Source organism: Bombus huntii, chromosome 4, assembly GCF_024542735.1.
Source record: "Bombus huntii isolate Logan2020A chromosome 4, iyBomHunt1.1, whole genome shotgun sequence".
In the NCBI taxonomy this organism is placed as follows: Eukaryota; Metazoa; Arthropoda; class Insecta; order Hymenoptera; family Apidae; genus Bombus; species Bombus huntii.
Window position 1 is genome coordinate 1925293 of NC_066241.1, and position 14492 is coordinate 1939784.

A 14492-nucleotide genomic window follows, 5' to 3' on the forward strand; every position below is an offset into this window, starting at 1 on the left:
CATAGCCCGTCGCGCATAACTGCGGCTCTCTGTAATATACCTGCCTAGCTGGTATAATACATTACGCTTCCAGTTCGTATCCAGGACACCGGGTGTTCTAAAAACATTTGCTTGCAAATAACGCAAAAGCTACTACTTTGCCGATATTATTAATATGTAGCAAGAAGTTACGATTACATAAAGATATATAAACTACGTTGTACATAAAGCTAATGAGATACGTTGCGATGCGTTTAACTTGGTCAGTACTTAAGAATTCAGCTTAATTGGCATAAAGCGAAAAATATGGTTGAATTATAAAATTACATGATACTTGCTAATTCTAACTTATCGGTTCTATCAAATTACCGTCATAGTAACAAATTTCGGAAATATTTGCATACATAACTATAAAAATTAATGCGTGTGCTATAAGCTTAAATCTTAAATCTTATATGCTTATACAAGTAGTATTAACATCTTTCTGAAATCAAATCTACGCGTTATATGAAATACAAATACTGTGAACGATATTACTACTATTTTACCATTAAACGTGAACTTTAGACAATATTGTAATACAAAAATTTGTTTATATTTATATTGTGATATAATACTTAATTTGTATCAACGTATATTAATAGATAAAAACAAAACAAACGTTATATTATATTAATACCAAGAAATTATAAAATGTGAAAGTAATTCCAAGAATTTTGATCTGTTGGTACATTTAGGCATATTCTTTGAAATTCTTGTGTTCTGTTTTCAATGCGTCTATTTATACGAATTACTATATATAATTATTCTAGATAAAATATAATCGAATACTATGTATTATAGTATTGCCGCATGTACACATATTTTCGACTTTAAATATAGGTATACACATATCGCTAAACGATGTAAAAACTTAAAATTGAACAGAAGCAAAAAGCAGTTCAAAAATATTAACTACTTGAGGAGGATATCGCCATAATGGTAGCAGTCAAAACTTATCTTCAAATTGTAAATATTTATTGCTTCGAATAGTTGGCAGTGCCACTAAAAAAATATTCCGAACGCAAAGTATCTATCATACATGCATAGTTATTATAACAGTAACTAAATTTGTTTAACGTTCATTTAAAACAGTAGATATTAAATTAATAGAAATACAAGAAAAGTATGAATTCCTAAGTAAAAAAATAAATAAAAATGAATAAATCCTATCGTACTATTTCCAACATTGGTAAAGATTTCAGTTGCAATTGGTCAACTTTTGACATAAAAGTACTGTTATATAATTATTATAACATAGAATAACTGAAACAAGTAAAAAGTAACGAAGAAATGATTTAGGAGATTCATAAAATTGAACATGGATATACTATATACTATAGCAATATGGATATTGTATAGCAGGACTTAATTATTATTTAACCCTAAACTAAACAACCTTCAAGTTGAATATGAACATTTTCAATGAATTTCATTTGAAATAAAAAACGCTAGCTCGTGATAAAGCTAAAATATATAAGCTGTTTGTTGAAATCTAGCCATGAAATTAGATGAAAACGTTAATAAAACAAGAAAAAGACGGTCGCCAAGACAATTGCCTTTCAATTAAATTGATAGACACATATTCATATGCGGTAGCACATGTTGATATTGTAGTTAGATGAGCTGACGCGTGACAATGAGTTCAGTGCTGACAACGGTAGTCTTCTCTCCCTGCCACTCAAAGCCTCTCAGGTAATGCGATCCCGGCAGCCTAAATAAACAGGTTAGAATAAATAAGAGCTATTCTAAACGTCAGTTCAGTGTTTGCCTAGCTGTCAGAGAAGTGAAGGGCACTCTCAGTCTCGAATGGATATCGAATCGGCCGTTTACAGCCCTCTTTCCGCACGTTGCGTATACCATCGTCCACCAGTGGCATTTCAGTGATATTTTTATCAATGGGCCACCGTCATTCATGAAAATCTTGAAGGAAAGGATAAATATATTGGTCTAAGTTCCCTAAAATTATTTCCGGTATACGTTTTTATCATAGATACGTACGTTTATCTTTACAGATTACGAATAGTGATTGATTTACTAACGACAAACAGGAAGCATAAGTTATGAGTATATTCAACACCGTCGCAGATACTGATGTTTTATCCAATATTCTGTAATATTTTGGTGAACCTATCGATGTATTATGTCCTCACCGATTTAGATACCTTTTTGATGTGTTGTAGAAATCGATATTTTGAACAATTTTTTCCTATAAATATTGTATAACCGGCGCTCTCGCTTAGTTCTCGAGATATTTGCAAAAAATTGTCGATACCACCACAATAAATTCGTAATTGTGCGTCCGTAGTAACATATGTGTTAGAATTGGTTGCCGCCCGCCTAACGGCGGCCGGATTAAATGACGACTAACCCAAACCTAATTCTTATGTTTTGCTTATAGTTTACATAAAGATACGAACTTAGTTTGGGTTAAGTGTCATGTAATCCGACCGCCACGTCGCGTCGTAAGGCCGTCGACAACCAATACTACTAACACAAACGCAAAATTATAGACAGAATTCAGTGTGTTAGCACTGGCAGTTTTGCGCGAATATCTCAGAAATTAAGCATACCTGCCAGTTATACGTGTAGGAAAAAGTTGTTCACAATATTAATTTGTACAACATATCCAAAAGTCATCAAAATCGATGATGACGTAACACTTCGATAGATTACCATCATGTAAGAATTACCTTGAAATGACAATCATCAATTTTATTCAAGCGTTGAAGATCATCATTAAAGTTATTGATGATAGAAAGTATGACAGAGAATGTATCTTCAAATGATGGATTTAGCTGTGTAAACAGATTTAATCAAAACTTATTTGCTTAAGAATTCAGAATTATTACATTTTATCAGTATTTTTCTACAAAATGTAATAACATATCTTTTACGTATTATGAATCATTTAAAATTTAAATGAAATCGTTAAATCTAAATAAAATAAAACGATACAAAAATTAGACTTAATTCATCGATACCGGACAGTGAAAAAATTGAGTCAAAAGAGCCGTAGGTATTCTAATGAAGAGTATACGATATCGGTAGATGCCGATAACACTGATTCCAGATGCAGCAATCGTCGAGACGAATCGCGAAAGATTGCAAAACGGAGCATCAGCGAAAGAAGCAAATAAAATTGACAGTTGACGTCTGTCTGCGTGCTCCTCTCGCTCGTAGCCTCTCTGTAGCCTGTCTGTCAGCATGACACCGAGCGACGCCTTCTTTATTATACATTCAATTATTAGGCGCTGCGCATGACAAGCGCTATTGCATATTTATATCTACCAGCCGAAGCGAGTTCAGCCGGATAAGAGGGTTCCTGACAACCCGTCACGAACATACGTTAACATTCTTAATAACGCACTCCTCTATATACGTATACATCTACATATCTAACCACATATACAGAAATTTACACATTCTTACAGGTAAAAAAGTATGCTACGTACATGAGGATATAAAATACACGTTTACATAGTGGCAGTGTACATGCAGAAACCTTACTGCTGCGGTATAATTTCAATACACGAGGAAGCTATCAACCTTTATAACCTGTTTATTACGATAATACCGTAAATTTGCATCGCGTGTTCTCCGTAATCGCTTGCCGTGGCGGATGTCATATTACGTTAACTACAGTAGTTAAATAGGCATCTCGGGAATAGGCCCAAACTGGTATACCAAGGAATTTGCGTTCTCCCTATGCTATGTACGTATATGTGTATCGATTTCAAGATGGTTTAACGAATTTTGAACATTTTACATGATAACCATTTCAATAACAGTCATCAATAAATAACTGATCGTAAAAGCATATTGTATATTCCATTTAATGGAAAGCATAATTAATAATTTAGAATAAGATAAAGTTCACTGATGTGACAATAAAACCTTTACACAAACTGCACAACCTTTTAACGTGTATTTAATTACGGTAATATATATCGGGTGATTATTTTTTAATTAATCAATACTTCCAATCGGTAATCCTCTATAAAATTAACACCTTTTATTATTTTTATACTTTCAGGATACACACATATATATAATATGTACCACATGCGAATATATGAGTGAAATTAATTTTTCCTGCTGTTGGTTATATAGAAAATGAAAAAATGTCAGTTTAGTTTCCTATACTCCGCGTATACGTATTTATGTGTGTTTCTGCTACAAGTTTCTACAATTTCTAAAATAATTAATACACGATACTATTCCATGAATCGTACAAATGTTTGCAATGCTCGAAGTTTTATGAAAGCTGTTTTACAAAATGGCAATATTTATGTTACTCGTACTCCTGGTAGAAAAATCAGAGCCAAGGTAGTAGCTTTTTCGTCAACAAAATGCTGAACTCCGATCGTATATCAGACACCGCCCACGGCGACCGTAGCTCCATAAAAAGAACAAAAACTTTCTTATTTTCCCTGGCCATGGCCGCCTGCTTTGATATACGATACGTTTGTACCGTGTCGGCCAAAGCCTTCGAAAGCCGACCATCTACCAAACAGCATTTTTATGCTAAACTGGTCGGTGCAACTGACAAGAATTGACAGAATTCGAAAAACAGCTGACAGTCCGCCACGGGACCGCTTTTCTATCCATCGGCGGTAAATTTTAAACTGTCTTTCGGCCACTTTTTTCTCCTGCCTTGCAAAACGAACGCTAGAACGTTCGTATCCACTATTATATATATGCGGATCTTTTGCTATTGTGCATCTGCTAACGTAATGCCACGAACGAAATTCGTGAATATGCCGATTTTATTTATCACTGGAATTAATTGTAAGCAACATACTGCTTAAAATATTAGTAACATCGTTCAACATAATACACACTTAAAAAATGTAAGGAAAATCGTCATTATCTGGATTTTAATTTGTACCATGTATGCAACAATACATATTCAGCTATTTAATATTAATATTTATGTACTTTATTATATACTATTCGAACTAAAAATTACATTCGTTACATTATAAAACATTTAACACTTTAAAAGCTACAACATGCTCTTTGGAACATAAAGACGTTGCCCAATTACTGAATTATTAAACGATATAAATTTATCGTCATTGTTACTACTAATAAGTTCGTATATATATATGTGTGTGTGGTGTATATGTATATGTATAATTACATATTACTAATTATGTAATACATATATACGTAATTTCACAAAAGTATTCAGAAAGTATCAGACATTGTCTCTTTGTTGACGTTGTGTCAATTATCATTATATCATGCTGTTTGAAGTGTCTTTAACGCATATTTGTGTTTGACTTCGAACGGTTCAGAGATAACTCAACGCGATGACAAAAAACTAATTTCTGTTAATCACGCTATTACATGTCAGCGGTCAATTTGCCACACCTAAACGGTGACACAAGGAGAGATGTAATCGCTACGTTACCACCGATATATTCACTAACTGTTAAGGCGGTATTACATCGCAAAGAAGCTTATGTTCAACGTGCAACATATTGGTAGCCATGTAATATGATCTTAGTTAATCTTACTTACGCAACTTCTTCGAGTTTCAACGTAAAAAAGAAACTGGGAGTTCGATATACCTTTCAATCACAGGATCGAGCATTCATATTATAAACCGTATTGCATTATTTTGCTACGACATTGGCATCACTTACGGTACAACTGTGGAAGGGCAATTTGCATGTTTTAACATTAATTATAAAATAACGTTCCATTCTAATTTTTAAATAACTTATTCTGTTTGAAAGTATTCTTATATTATAAAAAATGTAATAAAAATAGAGACAAGCTTCGATGCTTGATTCATATTATGATGAAAACTTAAACTTAGCTTAGCTTTATTTTCTAAAGTTTTTCCATTGTGCTTGTATGTTGATTCTGAAAATACTACATTTCCACTTCATACTGAAATCCTCTTTATGGTAATGGAATCAACTTTGTATTCGATGCTTTTTACGCATTTGTGTTTTATCATTTGATCTAGAATGTGTTTGGAATACGGACTAACGGAATATGTATTTCTAATGTGACGTACGTATGTACATATATTAAGTAAAATTGTAGCTATAAACGCGATTTCACGGTACTGCAGCATAATTTTACTATTTGCTTAACTCTTAGCCACGAAGTGTACATAATTTCATGAAATTATAATCAATAGAGGAAATCGTAAAGAAGGAATCATAGAAGAAATCAGAATAGACGTACTTAGTAATACGCTTAGTAAATTTCTGGTAAAATGTCAGTTGAAAATATAAATAACGTTATATACATTATCGTGTGTTGCATTAGAATATCAATGATTTTACATAGTTTGTGACTATGTAAACAAGTAATGCTAAAGTTTTCGTGAAAAGCAAGCAGTAGGAAAGTCATACCAGTATACATATTTTAGCGTAAGCATATTAAAAAATGTACGTTTAACAGGTGTATTTCAACTCATACGTACATGTATCTATATCTAACAGAAAATTTATTTACCTCGATAATTACGTATTTGCACATAAATGTTACATTATGTTGTATATTATATTATACGTATTTGAAAATCAAATATCGATTGGAATTAAGAATTGATTATAAACTATAGACTCTACATGTGAGATAGAAAAGAGAAAAGAACAAAGATCAAGGAAAAATAATAAATTCTTGAAATCGTCGATAAAATTTCATCGAATCTAGTATTATTTCTTAATCAATATTCAAACTTTCTAGCTTAACGTAGCCAGCCAGTTGTAACCATATCTCTTTCAAAAATGTTTTATGCACGCCACGACGTTCGAATAGATTTTGTAAGCACGAGTTTGTCCATTTAACCTAAAGGTTTGCACCTTTTCAAGCTGGATATCGTACTGCGGCTGTCGTCACTAAATAGCAAACTATACTCGGCGTTCATTGTATGCCAATATACAGACAGAACAGGGGGACACACGAATATCAATGTAAAGCGAGACGGGTCCTGAACTAGGAGCAATCTCGACAGTGCATCGCCCAACGGATGACAGGTATCGACCTGGATCAACATCGTTTTCCTGTGAAGTGCCACCAACCCTGTCCTGTTCTATCCCTCCTTCCCTTCCCTTCGAACTTGTCTCTCTCGCTTGATCTCTCCATGTTGCTTTCTCTTTCTTCCTCTATACCGTTCCTTCCTGTATGTTCGCCGCACATCTCTTCCTAGTCTATAACCCAGGGCGTGTGTGTACACGCTTCCACGGACAGAGAGAGAATTATTATCCGGCCACTCTACTCCGCTACCTACCGTGTTTCTTGATTACTATCGGCGCAGCTGCGCCCACAATTTGTGTTTCCCGTCAACTGTGCGTAAGAGAGCCGTCCGTCAACGTCGTACCCATAACGATGCCAGCACCCTCCGCTAAGACGCCGCTGATAGTTTGATATAGACACATATTCATCATGACCTCTGCTGTGTGCGGATTCCTTTGCATATGAATTTATTCTTCTAAAGCGGCACTTCCTTCTTACGAATAAATCTTCTAGTTTTTTTTCCATCAAATCATTCACATGTAAAGTGAGCTAAGGTTTTATGACTCTTTTTTTCATCGACCAATTGATAATTTATTTAAATCCTAATAGCAGATCGTTAAACTGTTATATAAAAGATGTAGTGTAAAATATTCATTGCAGATAGAACGTTATATAAACTATACATACGTATGTCGTTTTAAGTTCTACTTGCTATTTCTTCAATTCTTTCGTTCTTTAATTCTTTAGTATTATACTTTACACGTCATTATGCATGAATATTCAGGCGAAATTGTTTAGAATAATTACACACGTCTTATAACTTTAACCTATACTTATAGATACATATATCTATCTGTATGTTCAAAATAATGTATTGCGTGTCATAGATATCATCAAAAAGAGAAAATCTATTGTAAATTTGAAGGCTGATGATTTTTAAAATAGTGTACACATACATATCCATATCTCCTTCCGCTGCGAACTTACGAATTCGACAGAGCAATACAGGCAACTATCTAAAAGTAAATGCTCGGAACTGACCGACATTTTTGGTAACATTAGAAAATTGCGACCTTGTGTTCCAGCAACGCCATACCAGTGATAACATTATGAAAAACGTGTTTATGTGACCCTGTGGTGTACATCGAACGATGCTAATGCCGTCGACATGTCGAATTTGAAAGGTCATACGCTGATCATGGGTGATGCGAGAGACACGAGTTCGCAGTTTTGAAAACGTCTCGATATCAACTACATACAAGGATATGTAATAAAAAAGTAGGTTTCTATTTGTTAAATTTAATACGGCCTTCACAACCCATTTCTAGGTGATCGTAAGGTCAAATAAACAAGGGTATACTTACATAGTACGTGCACCTCAGTATCATACAATTCTTGTCTGAAATATTTTTTTTTTATATGATTCGTATTTCTTGAGATATGTATTTAACTGTTCTCGGTTAAACCGGACACGTTATATGTATGCGTATTATAACCGGATGTTTTTTTTTTGATTGAAAACACATTGCTCTATACTTGTTATATTTACAAATTATCTTATATTGTCAACATTATAGATTTGGTACTGACAAATTGTTTCTTGTATAAGTATAACTTTGTAACGAATAATGAACAATTATATGTACCATTATTCGAAGATTACATTTTTCAAAAGGTAGTATTTTAATCAATTTTCCCCTAAAATTTTCATCATATATAATTCACAAATAAAATAATAAAAATATATAATTATCTTGTGAAATACATATCTGCTTATACGGGCAAACAATAATTTCAAGATTTAAATGATTTTATTTGACTAAAATATCATTACGATTTTATCGATTGCATCCGAACAATCAGCAAGATTAGCAAAATGTGTTTGACTGCTATGGTTCGCAAACATTACCTTCGTTCGACTAATTCAATCCGACTAGAGCTTGAACCGTAGCTCTCCACCATCGCGTCAAGCCAGCTCCGTTAATCTGTTGAAGCATGCCTAATTCCATCTGACGCGCGCTTTCGTTTTCCCTTGCTCACATCTACTCCATCGTGTCCATATTGTTCCCTATCAATGAGAAGAAACAGAGTCTGCATGGAACATGTTCGCAAGATGAATTCCTGTCACTATGTATTGTATATAACCACTCATTGTATATTTAAAGAACTTAAACCATTAACTTTAATAATCATTCTATTATTTCTATTTAATTTCCTTTTATTTTCTTATATATATATATATATATATATATATATATATATATATATATATATATATATATAAAATATATATATATATTTAATTATATACTTATATTACTTATATTTATACATACAATGTATATATTTACTAGTACTGGTATAGATATGTATAATTCGTTTATTTATTTCTATTTAACGATATTTGAAATAATTTTCGTATGAAAAATTTGAATTCTATTAGAATATAATCAATATAGTTTATTAATGTATTTCATGGATACGTGTTGATATTTATGTATATATTCTTTTTTACTTTTCTGATTTTTTTATATTCTGCTTGGAAAATTGAAAGTAGATACCTAACCTATTTTTATTTCTTGTTTATTTTATTTTATGTACATATATACTATAGATATATTTTCTTTTCATTATTTAATTCGTTCCAAATAATGGATATAAGTGATACAAATAAATCTTACTCTTCTTGTAAACACAAAAATACAAATAATGATCTATGCTATGTAAGTACAGGTATATCATGCAGCTAAATTATTTTAGGAGCGACTTATTGCATTTTATACTTCTCTTAGTTCGTATTTTTAAGTAATTAAAACAAAATTTAATAATAAAAAATAAAATATGTTTGGCTATAAATGCTTATCTTCGAATTCTTCATTAAATGATGATCTATACGACTTTAGTTGGTTCTGAGTATTTCCTAAACATCTAATGTAATATTCATAAAGCAAATAACATAAATGAAGGAAATAAGGAAATACAATTTTTTTTTATTAAGCTTGTGATGTAGTTGTATTGTAATGTAAATGTTCAAAATTGCATAACGCGATAAATCGTTCAGATATACAAAACTAATTTGACGTCTTATTATACAAAATACAATTCATGGAACACGTTCTGTGTCTTCTCCGCATATTTCATGTATTATTCAGTGAACCAAACTATAACCGAAAACTTCTGTACTGGTTCATCTCATTTCCATGAATATCATTTTTGTCAAAAAGAAAAATCTGTTAGTCCACTCTCATCGAGATACTAGTTAATATCTACAAGTTAAAGACGAAGTCCAGACGTAGAGTGGCCTGCAAGCAGTTTTCGAAGCACTTGAATTTGCTGAAAGAAGAAAGAAGATGCGACAGTAGCGTGTAGAGATTAGAATGTAAATTAACTCCGAGTCCCGTCACAATGCGACCTAATCTCGTTATATTTACGAAATATAATGCTGATGGAGTGCTTGTCAGTCACTTTTGATGATAGGAGGCGGCACCTATTGGTTAGGGAGCAGCAGCTGAATACGGACCAAGGGAGATATCGTTATTTATGCTGTGAGTGTCCCCGGAACTCTTCTCAGGCTCGTACAAAAGCCTAGTTCCGTGAATCATGACAAGCTATTCTAATTTGGAATATTAATAAACCGTTGTCACGATGATTTGTCGAAAGTGACCTTTCTAAACTGTAGAAGTCAATTTCATAGTCCGTACTGCATGAGTGTACATAAAAGCTTCACAAATGCGGGATCGATTTTTTAAATGAGGAGAAAAAAATTTAAGAATATTTTCAATTATCTTGGAATGTATAAGAACTTTTCAGAACCATATATGTAAATACTTTTCCTTAATGAGATATTAGCTTGTTGCTAAAAGACCTTTAACCTTTTACTGAGTAACAGCAATTTAAAATACCGAAATATTAATTAAATGTTGATTAATTGTTTTTGTCTATTTTTACAATGGCTACAAAATTTAGTTTTTGTTTCTATTTTTATGATTGCCATGCTGGACAAGAAAATGACAGGCAAAAATTATATTATTTAATTAGAAGTAAAAATTTAAATCTCTTCCCTCTCCGTCTGGTTATACAAGATCGAAATTACTACAAAAAAGCATAAAGAAACTGACACGGTCGCATATTGTTAACAAAAACAAAAGCTCATATCTCCTTTAAAAGAAAAAATGAATTATTCGCTGATTGTACATGCACTAAGATTAGATATTTCGTCATAAACAAAAGCTAGTTTAAGATAGCAGAACCGCTGTTCATTTATTTCTCAACAGGTGTAACCTGTTAAAAAGCGCATAGTGCGTTGGCACTTAAGTGGAAGCGTCTACGTAGAAAACGTTAAACGGACGGTAAAAGCAAGTAATTTTAAAAGGATGCTCAAGAGTTTGCAGCTAAAGAGTATAATTTAGCGTTAATCGGCCGGATAGCTTGTTGTTTCGCGGCCACGTAAAGTAACTTGCCATTATGTAACTAAAATGCGACCGAAACAGCCACTGAAACTGGCCTCAGCAGGTGCTGGTAATGCGAGTGTTACATGAATGGCGCGAAAGTCGCATCTGATAGAAGGTTAAATAGCGACAGCACCGTGACACGCAACACTGACCGAGCAGCCAACTGTTTATGGCCAACGAATGGAGTTACTACACCGCGACAACTTGACATGTTTGTATAGAGGCCACACGATCATCATATGAGCATTAACAAATAGTGTACTACCCATAGGGAACACACCATACACTGTGCCACTACACGCGCCCTCCTTCGAAGGGAAGTCCATCATGGACAGGTGGTCACGAATCATGGTCACCCTGTCCGGTGTCGGCTTCCCTCATACGCTCTGTCAAACAATTAGGAGAAGGTAGGTGGGCATTAGCTACTTCACTTGAAAAACGTATATTTCAAGACAAAGCGGCGTGGAACTTTTTTAAAAATAACGGTTGCATGGGTTGTACGATGCCGCCAAATCTATATAGAACTTTCACTTGTGGTATGTACGTAGAGATAGTCTTAAATTTTTATGTTACGGCAAACATACATGTGAGAAAATCTTGAGTGAAAGTAAGATACATGTGTATGATTTTAATATAATAATAAACATGGCTGTAATAACAAAATACAAGAAATAACTTGTATGTAATAAAGAACTAAGCTACACAATAAAATAACGAAATGTTTGTTAGAAAACACAGGATTTTATTTGTTTAACTTTCGTTTCTGAGATGTTTATCATTTTTGATAGAATGATAAATCGAGTCACAAAACGCACCCTTTTAGTATCTTTACGATTCTATTTCAGCACGAGTTAGTTAATGGTGCGTACACTGCGCAAAAAACTAACGCCAGTGTATCAAGAAGAATAAAAGACCCATGGAAACATTACGAAAAGAGAAAATAGATACATAGATGTGTCGTTCAAATAGTTCATAAGGATGATAGGCAATACTACCGAGTACTAATACTACCGAGAACAAGCGACTGTATCGATACACGAGAACTAATACAACCAAGAACATTTGTTCGAATGTTACCCGATGAAAGGAAAATGTTAAAAATGCTAAAATTCGAATGAATCGTTATACTATACGTCCCGTAGAATCAGAAACGCACAATTTTTTAAGTCAAATGTGATAAGAGGTTATAAAAAAATGTAAATGAAGTTGACAATATTCCGGAAGACGAATTGAAATTTTCTGACTTGAAATAATCGTAATTTCGAAATGAGTGCATGAAATACAAAAATTCGAACGCTGTCTTATAAAAGGGTATCTTATAAAGGGTATATTATTGTTAATTAATAACAATGAAACACGATAAATTAAAGTAAGGTTAATTATTAAAAGTTACGATGCAAATATTCCATGATGTATGTTTCTTATTCTATAACTTACTTCTAAATCAAGATGGAATGCATCGCATATGGAGAATTGTTATTATATTTCATTTTTCTCTTCTTCAGATGATAGTTTTGCAACGAAATCAGCGTTAACGATAAAATACGTATGTAAAGTATGTATATGATACAATCGTTTACGCGCAGCGTGTATTTTTTAGGCTTCAAACGATTCTGTTGATTTAAATTGCAAACGTTTACCGCCGATGCACTCTAGTGTTTTTCGTGAGTGATCCCGCTGCGATAATATGTCTGTCATCGTTGTTTTTAACCGGAGGACAAAGAATGACATATGATCGCAGCAGCATCGAACGAGAAAAAGACGCTTGAGTGCATCGGCGGCAACCGTTTGCAATTTAAACTAACAGAATCGTCTGAAGTGTAAAAAATGCACGCTGCACGTTAGCGATTGATACAATCGCTATGCGATACGTATACATCGCGTGCTTTATTGCTAACGCCGATTGAATTGGAAAACTATCATCTGAAGAAGTGAGGGATGAAATATAACAACGATTCCTCATATGCGATGATTCATTACATTCCAGTTTGATTCAAAAGCAAGTTATAGTATAATAACAAACATATTTCATGGAATATTAGCATTGTAATACCTCCTTTTAATTTGTAACGATTTATTCTTATTGGTTAACAATATGAGCAATATGTTTTTACATATTACATAAGTATCGACATTTTTTTATAAAATAGAATTGGAATTTTTGTATCCCACGCATTCATTCCGAAATTATGATCATTTAAAGTCAGAAAGGTGCAACTCGTCTACCGAACTACGACCAACTTCATCTACATTTTTTATAACTTCCTCACGACATACGAGTTAAAAAGTTATGCGTTACTGATTCTGTACGACCATAGAATAATGCCTCATTCGAATTTTATGTGCCGAGAGATATACAAAATTGGCACCTTTTTAACATCTCATTTCTTAAATTTTTTAGCAAAGCATTTTTCTCAAAACACGAAAATAAATATAGAATATACAATTAAATTATAAATATATTTATATATAAATATAATATAATAAATATAAATTATAAATTATAAATTATGAATATACAATTAAATAAATAGCTTCAAACTTTTAATACTAGAAGAAGGTAATAATCTTAAATAGCTTTAAGATTATAAGAGGCAAACTATGTATTAGATATTCCGAGAACTTCTTTCTTTTACAACAACGCACCTTTATACAAACATGGAACCTAATCTGTCGAACGTTGTAATATTTATCTTGATAGAACAAAATGGATCATACGTAATTCGATAAAATAATATGAAACGAAAATGTTGTGCGTCCATTATTTCCTTATAAAACGGAAGAAACTTTTCGGACGACCTAATATGTATTTAGTTATATCAATCGAGAATTTATTAAAATGACGGTTAGATATCTGTATCTATACAGGATGAACAACGTGATTTGATCACTTGAATACAATCACCGCAAATTAAGAATATTTCAATTGTTTCTTCGTTATTATAACGATTTCTGATTACAAATCTCTTCTTGAAAGATCGCAATACTGAATGATGTTTTGTACTGTTATTAGTAGTAGATACGAAACATTTCAATGTT

At 32.8% G+C, this 14492-nt stretch overlaps 1 long non-coding RNA gene across 1 annotated transcript; it reads left to right on the plus strand.

The window, feature by feature from the left end:
- Nucleotides 1-39: 39 nt before the first annotated feature.
- Nucleotides 40-8680, plus strand: LOC126865302 (uncharacterized). Its single transcript, XR_007689485.1, has 2 exons — nucleotides 40-3733; nucleotides 4055-8680. It is a non-coding gene; the product is annotated as an uncharacterized LOC126865302 (long non-coding RNA).
- The last annotated feature ends 5812 nt before the right edge of the window (nucleotides 8681-14492 follow it).